Source organism: Condylura cristata, unplaced genomic scaffold (genome assembly GCF_000260355.1).
Source record: "Condylura cristata isolate star-nosed mole 26May11 unplaced genomic scaffold, ConCri1.0 scaffold00022, whole genome shotgun sequence".
Lineage (NCBI taxonomy): Eukaryota > Metazoa > Chordata > Mammalia > Eulipotyphla > Talpidae > Condylura > Condylura cristata.
The window spans coordinates 16,056,834-16,068,474 of record NW_004567123.1 but is presented as its reverse complement, the minus strand read 5'-3'; positions in this window follow the sequence as shown (position 1 = coordinate 16,068,474).

Genomic DNA, 11,641 nt, shown 5'->3' with positions numbered 1-11,641 from the left:
GCGTGCTTCTTCTTGGTACTGATGGGATTTGGAGTTCCAGCATCTGGAGTAGGGGCGGAGTCCATGAAACCTGTACCTGTTACATCATGATCTCCTCCTTCTTTACTTTCTCCTCCTCCCCTTCCTCCTTTTCCATCTCAAAGGGGAGATGTTGGTAGAGGGAGAAAGTGTGGAGTCTTTGTCCTCACAGTCACATGACTTGTTCACCTCCCACCTGTTGGCCCTTACACAGTTGCGATTCAGGTGGGGTCCCCCTCCACGGGACCCTGAGTGGTAGGTTCCCTGAATATGCTATACCTACATATACCTCTGTGCATGCTGTATGCCTAGGCATTTCCTTTCTCCTGGGATGCTCTTACTGTCCCCTCTGCTGGACAGTTGTTGGGCTGATAATGGAGGGCAAGTTATGCCTAACTTCACAGTCAAAAGATGGCAGAGCTGGGATCTGAGCCCAGGTAGCCTACCTTCAGACCCTCTCAACCCTTATGCTTTCTGCCTCCTCAGAATCCTGTCCAGGTAGGGGGATGACACCTGCTGACACTTATCCAGGTTAATAATCCCAACTAAAATCTAAAAGCAATATGGCTCAAGGATCACAAATGTCCCTCTTGGATTCTTGGAAACTATATAAACTGTGGCTCCCTATAGCACTAATGTTTCTATAATCATAACATTTCTGCTTAAGTTTCTAGAGCATTTTAAAAAACGAAACAGAAACCAAACAGAGGATATCAGACTGGCCTGTGTCCACGGGTAGGGGTAGAGAGAATCAGCTTGTGGCTTCCTTGCAGTCTTCATAGCGCCAGACACAGCAGCAGGAGCATCACCTTAGGAGTCCTGGGTGAGGGTACAATGCTAACATACTCTGTGCAAAACTATGTTGTCAATAGAAATTGACCTAGTCTCATGCCCATCCTCCTTGCCCTTCCCCTCCATTTTCCCTTTCATTATAATATGAAAGGTTTTGCCACTTACCCACTCAACAAGCATATAATAAACATGAATCATGCCAAAACTGTTTCCATGTTGTTGTAGTATAATATGTACATTACTCTATATGTGTATATTACTATACATATATTACTGGATATGTGTATATTACTATAGTGAGATAATATGCTTAAGTACTAACAGATCACACACACACAGGTCTGATTTCAGGAGAGGAGAATTTCTGAACTTCATGCAACATCAGGAAATGGCAGGGGCTGAATGAAAAATTGAGTAGACACTGAACACTGCAGTAAAGCTACAGAATGAAGGAAAGTCTTAGTAGTTAATGGTTCTATGGTCTGTATTTGACATAGGAAAGATCAAACCACAACACACACACACAGATATCCACAAACCTGTCCATCTTTTCATTGAACTAGAGACATTCCTTGTCAACACTTGAGAAAGTCTCTTGGAGAATTCAAAACTGTTGATAGGATTTTTTTTTCAAGAATTCAACAATTTAATTTTTAAAAATAACCCATAAACAGCAATTCAAACAAAAACTGTAGGTAGAAAAGAGAAAAACCTAAGTCAAGGAAAAGAGAAGAGGTTTAAGCTGCCAGGGCTTAGGAAGGAAGTGAAAGTGAAAAATAAAATCATCACAGAAAAGAAGGGCCCAATGGAGCAGTGAAAATTCAGCTAAGAGTATAGAAAATAGGCATCAGAAAAATGAAACAGAAACAGACAAAACAATGAATTTTAAAAGAAAAGAGAAAAAAACAGCAGGGCAAAGACAAAAGAAATACAACATATATGTATAATTGCATGCAAATGTATAAATTAAGAAAAGTCCCTAATTAAAAAATAACTTAGAATTTATAGATTGAAAGGGTATATACTATGCTCTGAGAAAAGTTTCTTTTTCCTTTTAAATTTTTCACTAGAAAGTAAGTTCCATGGGCAGGGGAACATGTATTTTTTTCCCCCTTTTCCTTACTGGTATGTCCCCAAAGTCTAAAATAATGCCTGGCACCAGGAGTCCACAATAAACATTCATTGGAGGAACAGCTAAAGGAAAAGACTTTTTAACACTAACATATCTTGTTAATATTATTATACCTCAAGGACGGAAGAGTTTCTTGACTACTAGCCCAAAAGTCAAATCACTCATAAAAAACAAACAAAAATCCAGGCTGGTTACAAACTTCAGAATAAGAACATTCAAAGTTAGAATACAATGAAACAGTCTCGTACCTTATAGGACACTACAATCTCCTCAGAGCAAAAATACATAACCCAGGACTTTTTTTTCCTTTTATTTATTACAAAGTTTATTTTTACATCATTTTGCACATTTTTTTTCCATCTCGATTGTAATCCCCGCGGGTTTCTCATCACCAAATCACCCGTGTGCCACCACCATAGTCCGTGCATTTCCCTCCCTTCCCCCCCCCCCGTTTTTGATCCCATTCCCCACTCCACCCCCACAGAATGTCTCTGGTCTATGGTTGTTCATTATTTTTGTTATTTTCTCGCCTGGTCCATTATACTCCTGCTATGAGTGAAACCATCCGGTATTTTTCTTTCTCTTTCTGGCTTATCTCACTAAGCATGATCTTTTCCAGCTCCATCCAAGTTGCTGCAAAAGACATGTGTTTCTCTTTTTTGGTTGCTGAGTAATATTCCATTGTATATATGTACCACATCTTTCTAATCCAGTCATCTACTTTTGGGCATTTGGGCTGCTTCCATGTTTTTCCAATTGTAAATAAAGCAGCAATAAACATGGGGGTACAAGTATCTTTTTCAATCAGTGTTTTTGTGTCTTTTGGGTAGATACCTAGGAGTGGGATTGCTGGGTCATAGGGAAGCTCCATGTTTAGCAGTTTGAGGAACCTCCAAACAGTTTTCCATAGTGGTTGTACTAGTTTGCATTCCCACCAGCAATGCAGGAGAGTTCCTTTTTCTCCACATCCTCGCCACCATTTGTTGTTGCTAGTTGTTTGAAGATGTGCCATTCTCACTAGGGTGAGGTGGTATCTCATTGTGATAACCCAGGAATTTTACATCAACCCAAACTGTAATCCAAATAGAAAACATACAGTTTCAAGACTATAAAAATTCATTTTGGGCCCTCCCTGGTGGCGCAGCGGGTTAAAGCACAGCACTGAGAATCTAAAGCCGCTTCCGCATGAGTTCGATCCCCGCTTGTCCCGGAGGTGACCACATGGCGCGGCAGACCTCTCCTGACCCGCCTGCTGCTCCCCTCAGCAGTGTACTTCGTCGATCTGCCTGTTCTGCTCCCCACTCTGTCTCTGGTGAATCCTCTCACCCTCCGCATCTCTGGCCTGTACCCCAGTTCTGTATGAATAAATAAGTAAATCTTTAAAAAAAAAATTCATTTTGAAGAAAATACTAAAGGACCAAGTATGGTAAAAACAAAAGAACAAAGAGACAGAAGTAAATCACCTAATTTGAGCACTGTATACATTTATGTATGGGATGAGAATCAAAACAACTATTGGAATTATGGTTATAAAAAAGACATCCATGTTGGAAACTTATGCTTTAGAAACTCTAGCACCAAAGAAGGTAAGAATTTGGTATGTGTTCTTGATTTCTACAGCTTTTTTTTTTTTAAGATTTATTTATTTATACATACAAAACTGGGGTACAGGCCAGAGGTGTAGGTGGGTGAGAGGATTCACCAGAGACAAAGCGGGGAGCAGAACAGGCAGATAGACAAGTACACTGCTGAGGGGAGCAGCGGGCGGGTCAGGAGAGGTCTGCCACGCCATGTGGGTCACCACCCTGGCTGGAGATCAAACTTGTGTTGCAGTGGCTGTGATAGCTTCATAGTGCTGTGCCTTTAACCCATGGCACCACCAGGGAGGGCCTGATTTTTGCAGTTTTTATAGGAAAGGAGTGAGAATATAGGCCTTGAGGACATGCCTCAGAGAAAAACTAAATTAGCACCGGACCAGCATCCACACGGAGCAGCTCAGGGCCAAGAGCCGCGTCTGCATCTTTGGTGGTCTTGGCGCTTGAGCAGCGCTGATGTCATAGAAAGTGTTGGGATCAAAGATAGCGAGCAACTGCTAAGTGTTCCACTGTCTTACACAAAGAAGATTTGTCTCGTGGAAACACATTAATTCATCCCCATGGAGAAATAATAGTAAAAACCAAGCAAACGAATTCAAAGAGAGGCGAGGAAAGGGGCCGGGAGAAGGTAGAAGCACACCGATTTTTCCGTCACTGATGGAGATGCCATCACTGTTATCTTAAGAAGATGAAGACCAATTGCCTGAAAATTTGAGTGCTCTTTTGGATTATTTGCTCCATGGGCATGTATCAAAAATAAAGGTAGTCCGATGGGGTGAGAGGGGACAGGAAGGCTGGTGGTGATTTCTGAGGTGCACGCTGCCTCTTCTCCAGGGTCAGGTTTGGAAGGATAGGGGTGGATGTTTCACTTCCTCAGTTTCAGACCAGTTTGAGTTCTGAAAGTGGAGAGAAGCTGTGTGCGTCTCCACTACGCCAGGGTGGACACTGAGGCGGCCATCTTCCAGAGTGGAGAAACAGAGGTAGATCCTGAAAGCGTCTGGGGACTCCTGTGAGTGTGGGAGACAGCTGGCATCTCCCACACCCCAGAGAAGGCTATGGAAGCCAGATGGCAGAAGCTTCAGGACCAGCGAGTACCTCACTCTCAGGACATGAGCACTCACGATAGGGACCACACGGGAGTTCAGCCATCCTGGGGAGACCAGGGTGGGGAAACATGGCACCCAGAACCTGCATGACACTCGCTCCTCCAGAAACAGATGGCTCCTCCCAAAGCCCAATTTCTAAGATGTTCCATGAACTTCCCACCAGCAGCAGCAGCACCAAAACTGAAGCGAGACCCTAAGAAGAATGCAGGGGTGGGGGAAGGCAGAAAGGAGGGTTTCAGAGCAACCTGAATTTAACCTACAAATGACTAAGTTTCCTAGAACTAGCCAACAGGTGTTTTGCTACTGAAAGTTTCAGCACAGTAAGGAGGACGCAAAGAGATAGTGAGGCCAGTGAAACCAAAAGTAGGTTTAATGCTGACTTCTGGGTGAGGCTCACTGACCTCTGGGTGCGGCTCACTGACCCTCGAGAGAGTTGAGGCCAGAGAAGAGGGGTTTTTATAGGCCTGGGCAGAGAGAGGGAGAAATGGCCATGGCCAGGTAGGAAGTTTTTTTGTTTGTTTGTTTGTTTGTTTGTTTTTTTCAGGTAGAAAGTTTTGACGAGGAACTGGAACTTATTTTTCTGGCTGGGCTTGTGTTAACAGGTGGTGAAAAATAAGGTGGCACAAACAAGTCATGAGGTTCTTGCTCCCCAATATCTGCTTCTGCTTGGGGTAACCGCTCTTTCCGTGTTCCTGTGTCTGGCTGGTGCTTGACCCTTACAGCTTCTAGCCAAATAGGAATTCAACGTCAACATTACATTGCACTAAAGAGAAAAAAGTTTCCTGTGTAGTCCAACAGAGTGTTTGGCCTAAAAACTTAGGTAGACAATAGATGAGTGCCTATCGTTTGGCCGCTGGGAGCATGGCCCATCACGTCACAGTTGGCAACAAATACAGAACCAGGCCGCAGGCCAGGTAACACTTGAACCAGACGGCCAGGTGCCATGTGCCTGCTGACGGTGGACACCTGGCTTTCCTCGTCTCAGGTGCTAGAGGCAAGCAACTAAGCAGACAGGATGTGGGGCTTAGGAGGAGGAGCAGGAAGGAGGTGACCTCTGGGTCGAGTCTTAGAGGGTGAGCAGGAGGCCCTTAGGTGGAGAAGGAGGTGCAGTTAGAGCAAATTCAAAATCCTGAGAAGCCTGACCAGGTCAGAGAGCGGCATGTGGCCTGTGTGGCTGGAACAGAAGGTGGGAGGTGAGAGGCGTTTGCTGTTTCAAGAAACAAACTTCAGGACAAGTCCAGGTCCCAATTTCCTGGAGCAGTTCAGGAAGGCAGCTCCTTCCCCTACGTGAGAAGCTTGTCCAAACTGCAGGGCTGGAAGGGGAGCCGGCACCACCTCTCTCGTGGAGACGCAGACCTGCGGAGAGGAGCCAGCTGGGGAAAGTTTCTTGGAAGACAGACATGCTTTCCCGGGCCAAGAAACTGCTGGAAGGAGCCAAGGAAGGGGTGGACAGGACAGCCCTGCCAGCAGGGTAGGCCCATCGGCTTCTGGGGGCCTGCAGGAGACACTGACCCTCCACCCAGAGTTGGCCACGTCTCCGCAGCCACAAAGCCAACTTTCAGGGCTCTTGCCACTCTTAGGCCTTGACCGTCCCTCCTTCTTGGCACTGGCCCACCTGGCCCTCCTCGGTGCACAGAGATGAACATTCAGCATGTTCTCTCCCACACTCCACCTAATCGTTTTGCTATGGAGACTTCCCCAGCCTCATAAGCAGCCCCATGCCTTCCCACTGTGGCCCTGATTGAGAACAGACCTGGACTGTCCAGGCCTTCCAACAACCTTAACCTCTTCTTCCCCAGACCAGGCCATCAGGGAACGGGTGGGGTGGAAAGTCCTGAAGCAGCTAAGTGAATGGACAGAGAATATAACTTCCAATCCCCAGCCAGCTGGCTCTTGCTCTGAGACCCAGTGATTAATCACACCCAGGCAGGCAGGCAGGCAGGAGGGCGAGGGAGGTGGGTGCAAGATGAGGCAGGAGGGACCAGGTCATGGCGGCTTATCTCGGAGGCCACAGTGGGGAGCTTGGGGTTTCACTCATATCGCCATATCCTTAAAGATGGATTTATCTTTTTTTTCAGAAATGGGATACAGCCAGAGGTGCAGGGGCGGTGAGAGGATTCACCAGAGACAGAGTGGGGAGCAGAACAGGCAGATCAACAAAGTACACTGCAGAGGGGAGCAGCGGGTGAGACAGGTGAGGTCTGCTGGGCCACGTGGGTCACCTCCGGAGTGGGGATCAAACTCACACTGAAACAGCCACAGTTTGGATTTATCGGAGTGATTTAACTTCAGGTCCTGATTGTGCAGACTTGTGGTAGGCAGGGCCTGTACCTGAAGAGATACAAACCGCTACCCCTAAATCATACCCAGTGTTGCAAACCAACCTAAATCCCCCACTATGTGGGGGAGATCATGAGGAAAAACCTTGTAGTGATGTTATCTTTCAAAATGTCCCTTGACTCAGTGTTCTAGCCACAGCGTTCAGTGCTAAACCTCGGTCAGCCTGGGGAGAACTGAAAAGAAACTGGACACGAAGTGGGGAAACCAGGACAGATCGACATCTGCAAGCACCACAGCCCAGCAGGCCATCGTGGAAGCTGCTTGTGTGGTGACCTGGAGAGAAGGGTGCACCAGGCAGAGCAGCGCACGCAGGGCTCATCCCAAGGAGGAAGAGCCGGCCCCCTGACTGACCCCAAGCCCGTGAGGCCACCCAGCACGCCGGCACGCCAGCACGCCAGCTGCCAGGGCACTGGCGCCTCACAGGCCTTCCAAGACTCACAGCTGCCACTGCCACTCAAGGTCCTTTCCAAATGTTGCACAAGTTTCTCATGCGGCCAACCCTGACCTGGACGGTGAGGGCAATTCTTAAAAATGCCTGGCGTGGCTGACACAGTCCCACAGTCCAAACCATCATGGAATCCCAGAGCTCTGGCGTTCATGCTGATGCAAGAATTGCTAGCTCTCCTTAATGCTGGTCTGGCTGAATATGCAGATGGACTCATAAGCACAGCTTCGTTTCAGAACGCTGTTTTGGGAAATTGTATTTGTAGGAAGGATGACCTAGGATTTCCTTGTTCTCAATTTCTTTCGGCTCAATTGTTATTGCATTTCTTCTTTTACTTGCTCAATTCATGTCCTTTTTATCATGTTGAGATCTATACACATAAACCTTGTAGTGATGTTATCTTTCAAAATGCATTACTTGATCATTAAAAAATTGCCATGGGGGGCCCTCCCTGGTGGCGCAGCGGGTTAAAGCACTGCACTGAGAAGCTAAAGCCACTTCCGCATGAGTTTGATTCCCGCCTGCCCCGGAGGAGACCACATGGCGAGCCAGACCTCTCCTGACCCGCTCGCTGCTCCCCTCAGCAGTGTACTTCGTCGATCTGCCTGTTCTGCTCCCCACTCTGTCTCTGGTGAAGCCTCTCACCGCCCCTGAGCCTCTGGCCTGTACCCCAGTTCTGTATGTACAAATAAATAAATCTTTAAAAAAAAAAAAAAATTGCCATGGGGGCCCTCCCTGGTGGCGCAGCGGGTTAAAGCACAGCACTGAGAATCTAAAGCCGCTTCCGCATGAGTTCGATCCCCGCCTGCCTGGGAAGAGATCCACATGGTGAGGCAGACCCGCCCGCTGCTCCCCTCAGCAGTGTACTTGTTGATCTGCCTGTTCTGCTCCCCACTCTGTCTCTGGTGAATCCTCTCACCCTCCACATCTCTAGCCTGTACCCCAGTTCTGTATGAATAAATAAATAAATCTTAAAAAAAAATTGCCATGGATGCCACCAAAGGCTTTTTAAAATTAGGGAAAGATGGGCTCTGGTTTACAATTAAATAGCACATGCAAAAGAACAAACAAATTATATATCTATAAGCAACAATATCACAGTGGCTACTGTTTCGAGAACGGCTTAACAAGAGACATGATGAAGACATGTCAATCACTTAACAGATTATTACGCAAGTTAAGAAACAAGCTTGTCATCACCAGGACCATACAGCTGCAGCTCTTACCACACTATCACTGTACACCAAACAGCCTCGGCACTGAAAACACCTGTCATTTGCCTGGGCACTTGGGTTGTGGTTCTGTTACTCATAAGTGAGCTGTTTGGCCACAATTTTGTCACGTACAGTTCTGCATTCCCATACAAGGTCAGAACTGCCCGGTCAGTCAGTCAGTCAAAGCTTACAAGGTGCTTTTGAAATCAACCAAGAGCTTAAAGCTTGGTCACTCTGGGAAGGCGGTGCCTCACGAAGTGTGACCAGGAGCTCACAACATGGGACATCAGCTTCACATGCAGTTCTGAGCTCTGTCCCACACTCTCTCGTATCCCAGGGCCCAGCAGGGCAGCCAGAGCATGTTCTTCTGGCAGTGATGGATGAGGAGTCAGAGAGCAAGCCTCACCACACAAGCACATTCCAAGCCTTAGAGATATCCCACTACTAAAGCAAGTCCTGTGGCTGAGCCCAAAGTGAAAAGCCTGGGGAACTATCCCACCGTTAGGAGCGGGAAGTAGAGTCTCATGTCGAAAGGTGTGGACTCAGGCTGCTGCAGAATCACACAAAGGGGTAAAATCACTTTCAGTGTCCCAGGAGGTAATCAAGGAAACGAATATTGAGGAGATGGTCCACAGGGCTGGGTAGAAGCATGGAAGTGGGAGATGACCTAGCAGAGGGGCCAGGGTCAGTGCGATGGGGCAGGAGGAGAGGCGAATTTCATGGAGAGGAAAGGTGACCCTCGGGTTGGAAGGCACTCCTAGGAAGGGCAGGTAAGCCGGTGGCCATAGAGACGAGGCCTGGCTAACACTTTAGAAGCGCCAATCACTGGTTCTTCGAAGCCTACCAAGAGGATTCTGAAGTATTTGTTTGTGGTCATAACTTGAGACACCAGGGGAAAGTCATCCTCCTTTCCCCAGTCACTCATCCTGGAGACACCCCCCGAAGTTCACACCTCAAGGGAGAGGACACCTGCACCCAGCTTCAGAGAAGCTGGGAGGAGGAAAAAACTCAGCGTGGATTTGGAAAGAGGATTTTTATAAGCTTTGAGACAATTATTTGCTAGAACTTCAGAGCACCATGGAACCTCCCCCAACTCCCCACCTCCTGGAAGGGGCACGCATGACATTTGGTGATAGCTGTGGGTGGGCGTCAGTTTGGGGTCCTTAAACACAGATCCTAAGACATGGGTCCAAACACGGTGGCTCAGCTGGGAGGCGGGGAGATGCGGCCAGGACGGCGGCAGCACAGGGCATGCGCAGTGACCGCGGGAACAGGGGCACCGGCCTCGTGACGAGCTACCGCTACCCACCTGCAAAAGGAGGAGTCCTTTCAACTGCTGCCTGAGGGCGTCTCCCGACTCTGCCTTCTGCGACAGCTACCCGGAATCTGTCCAGTAGCAGGGCAGCGCACGCGGCATCAGCGTCACCCACGCAGGCCTACGAGGCTGTCCGCTAACTAGCCCTTACCCGAGGTTGCGTTTCCATGACTGACTCCTCTCTGGCTCACACTTGACGCCCCAACCATCTGACTGGCTGCCGGCGCCTGCTCTTTGCTCTTTCACACTTTCTTGACTTTTCTCACTCAGCTGTAAGACTCCAACATAAGCAAAACTGAACAAGCACATCTAGAGAGATTAATAACAGCCCCCAAATAATAGTGAGTTCTATCAGGAATACTTAACCAAAGTAGGAAGTACAATGAACCCCCATATGCCCATCCCCTATATTCAAGAACCACCAAGTTGATCACGTTTCCTTCCATCTAGTTTCTTTGCTTGACTAAGTATTTTAAAGTCAATTCCAGATAACATCAGATCCCTCTACATTCTTCAGCGTGCACGTCTGAAAATATGCACGTATTCTCATCTAACCACAATTTAGCACGTGCTTTGTCTATCCAATTTTTTTTAACATTGCAAAGACATCTTAAAGCTCATTCTTAAAAACTATCTGACCATGTAATCACAATTATAAAAGTGTGATTTTTGAAATGGTAAATGAATTGTAGGAAAGGATGCCCAATGTCAAGTATCAAAAGACAGAACTAGACACATACAGGAAAAAAATTCAAACTGGTATCAGACCTTTAATCTGCAACACAGGAAGCTAGCAAGTGGTGGAAGAACATATACCGATTTTAAAAAGAAAAGAAAAGCCCAGAAGCCCAAGAATTCACTCAGGACTTGATTAAGGTATCTTTGATGGATCTGGGGAGGGGAGAGGGGGAAGATACTTGTGGATAGGGGAGGTGTCAGAATGTACTGCACTTTAAGAAAGCCTCAATCCAGAACTCTACCCAAAACCAAATGACTCAGAATAGATTTCAAGTTTTGAGAGGGTGAAGGAAAGAGGAAACAGTGGTGGGCAAGCTGAAAATATGCACTGTTAAATCTAACAAAGGATATGCTGTGTCATTAGGTAGCATAAATATGCAGTGAAGACTTGTAAATAAAAGATATATTGCATGAGAGATTTTCTAAATCAACTGCAATAAACAGTATTAAACATTCTGTAAAATTCAGCATGTTAGGGTGATAGGTGGTAGTTTGAAAGTAAAATCTTTCTAAATGTGTCCTCTGGGAGGGAAATTATTATGTTTGTCTCAACTTACTGAGGGTGGAGGTTGGGAAGAGAGAGAGGAATGGTTGAGGTCTTGCTTTCATAGTTGAATTACATTTACTTAATTATGAAATCTGGGACAAGTTCAATAATAGTTCCTACCTAACTGAACAGAGGAGGGAAAAGAAGGAAATGAATACAATTTCACCAAGTTAGTAGAATTTTTAAAGGTAAAATATATATAGCAGAGAGGAGTAAGTGATAAGTGAAATGAAGAAAGAATAAAATCAAGACTATCACTTCATTTAATACATTTAAACACAATGAGTTATCCCAATGAAAGACAGAAATGTTAGATCAAATGTGAAATCCAGCTATATGCTGTAAGAAACAGTTGAAATACGATATTACCAAGAACAGTTGGTAATAAAAGAATATGCA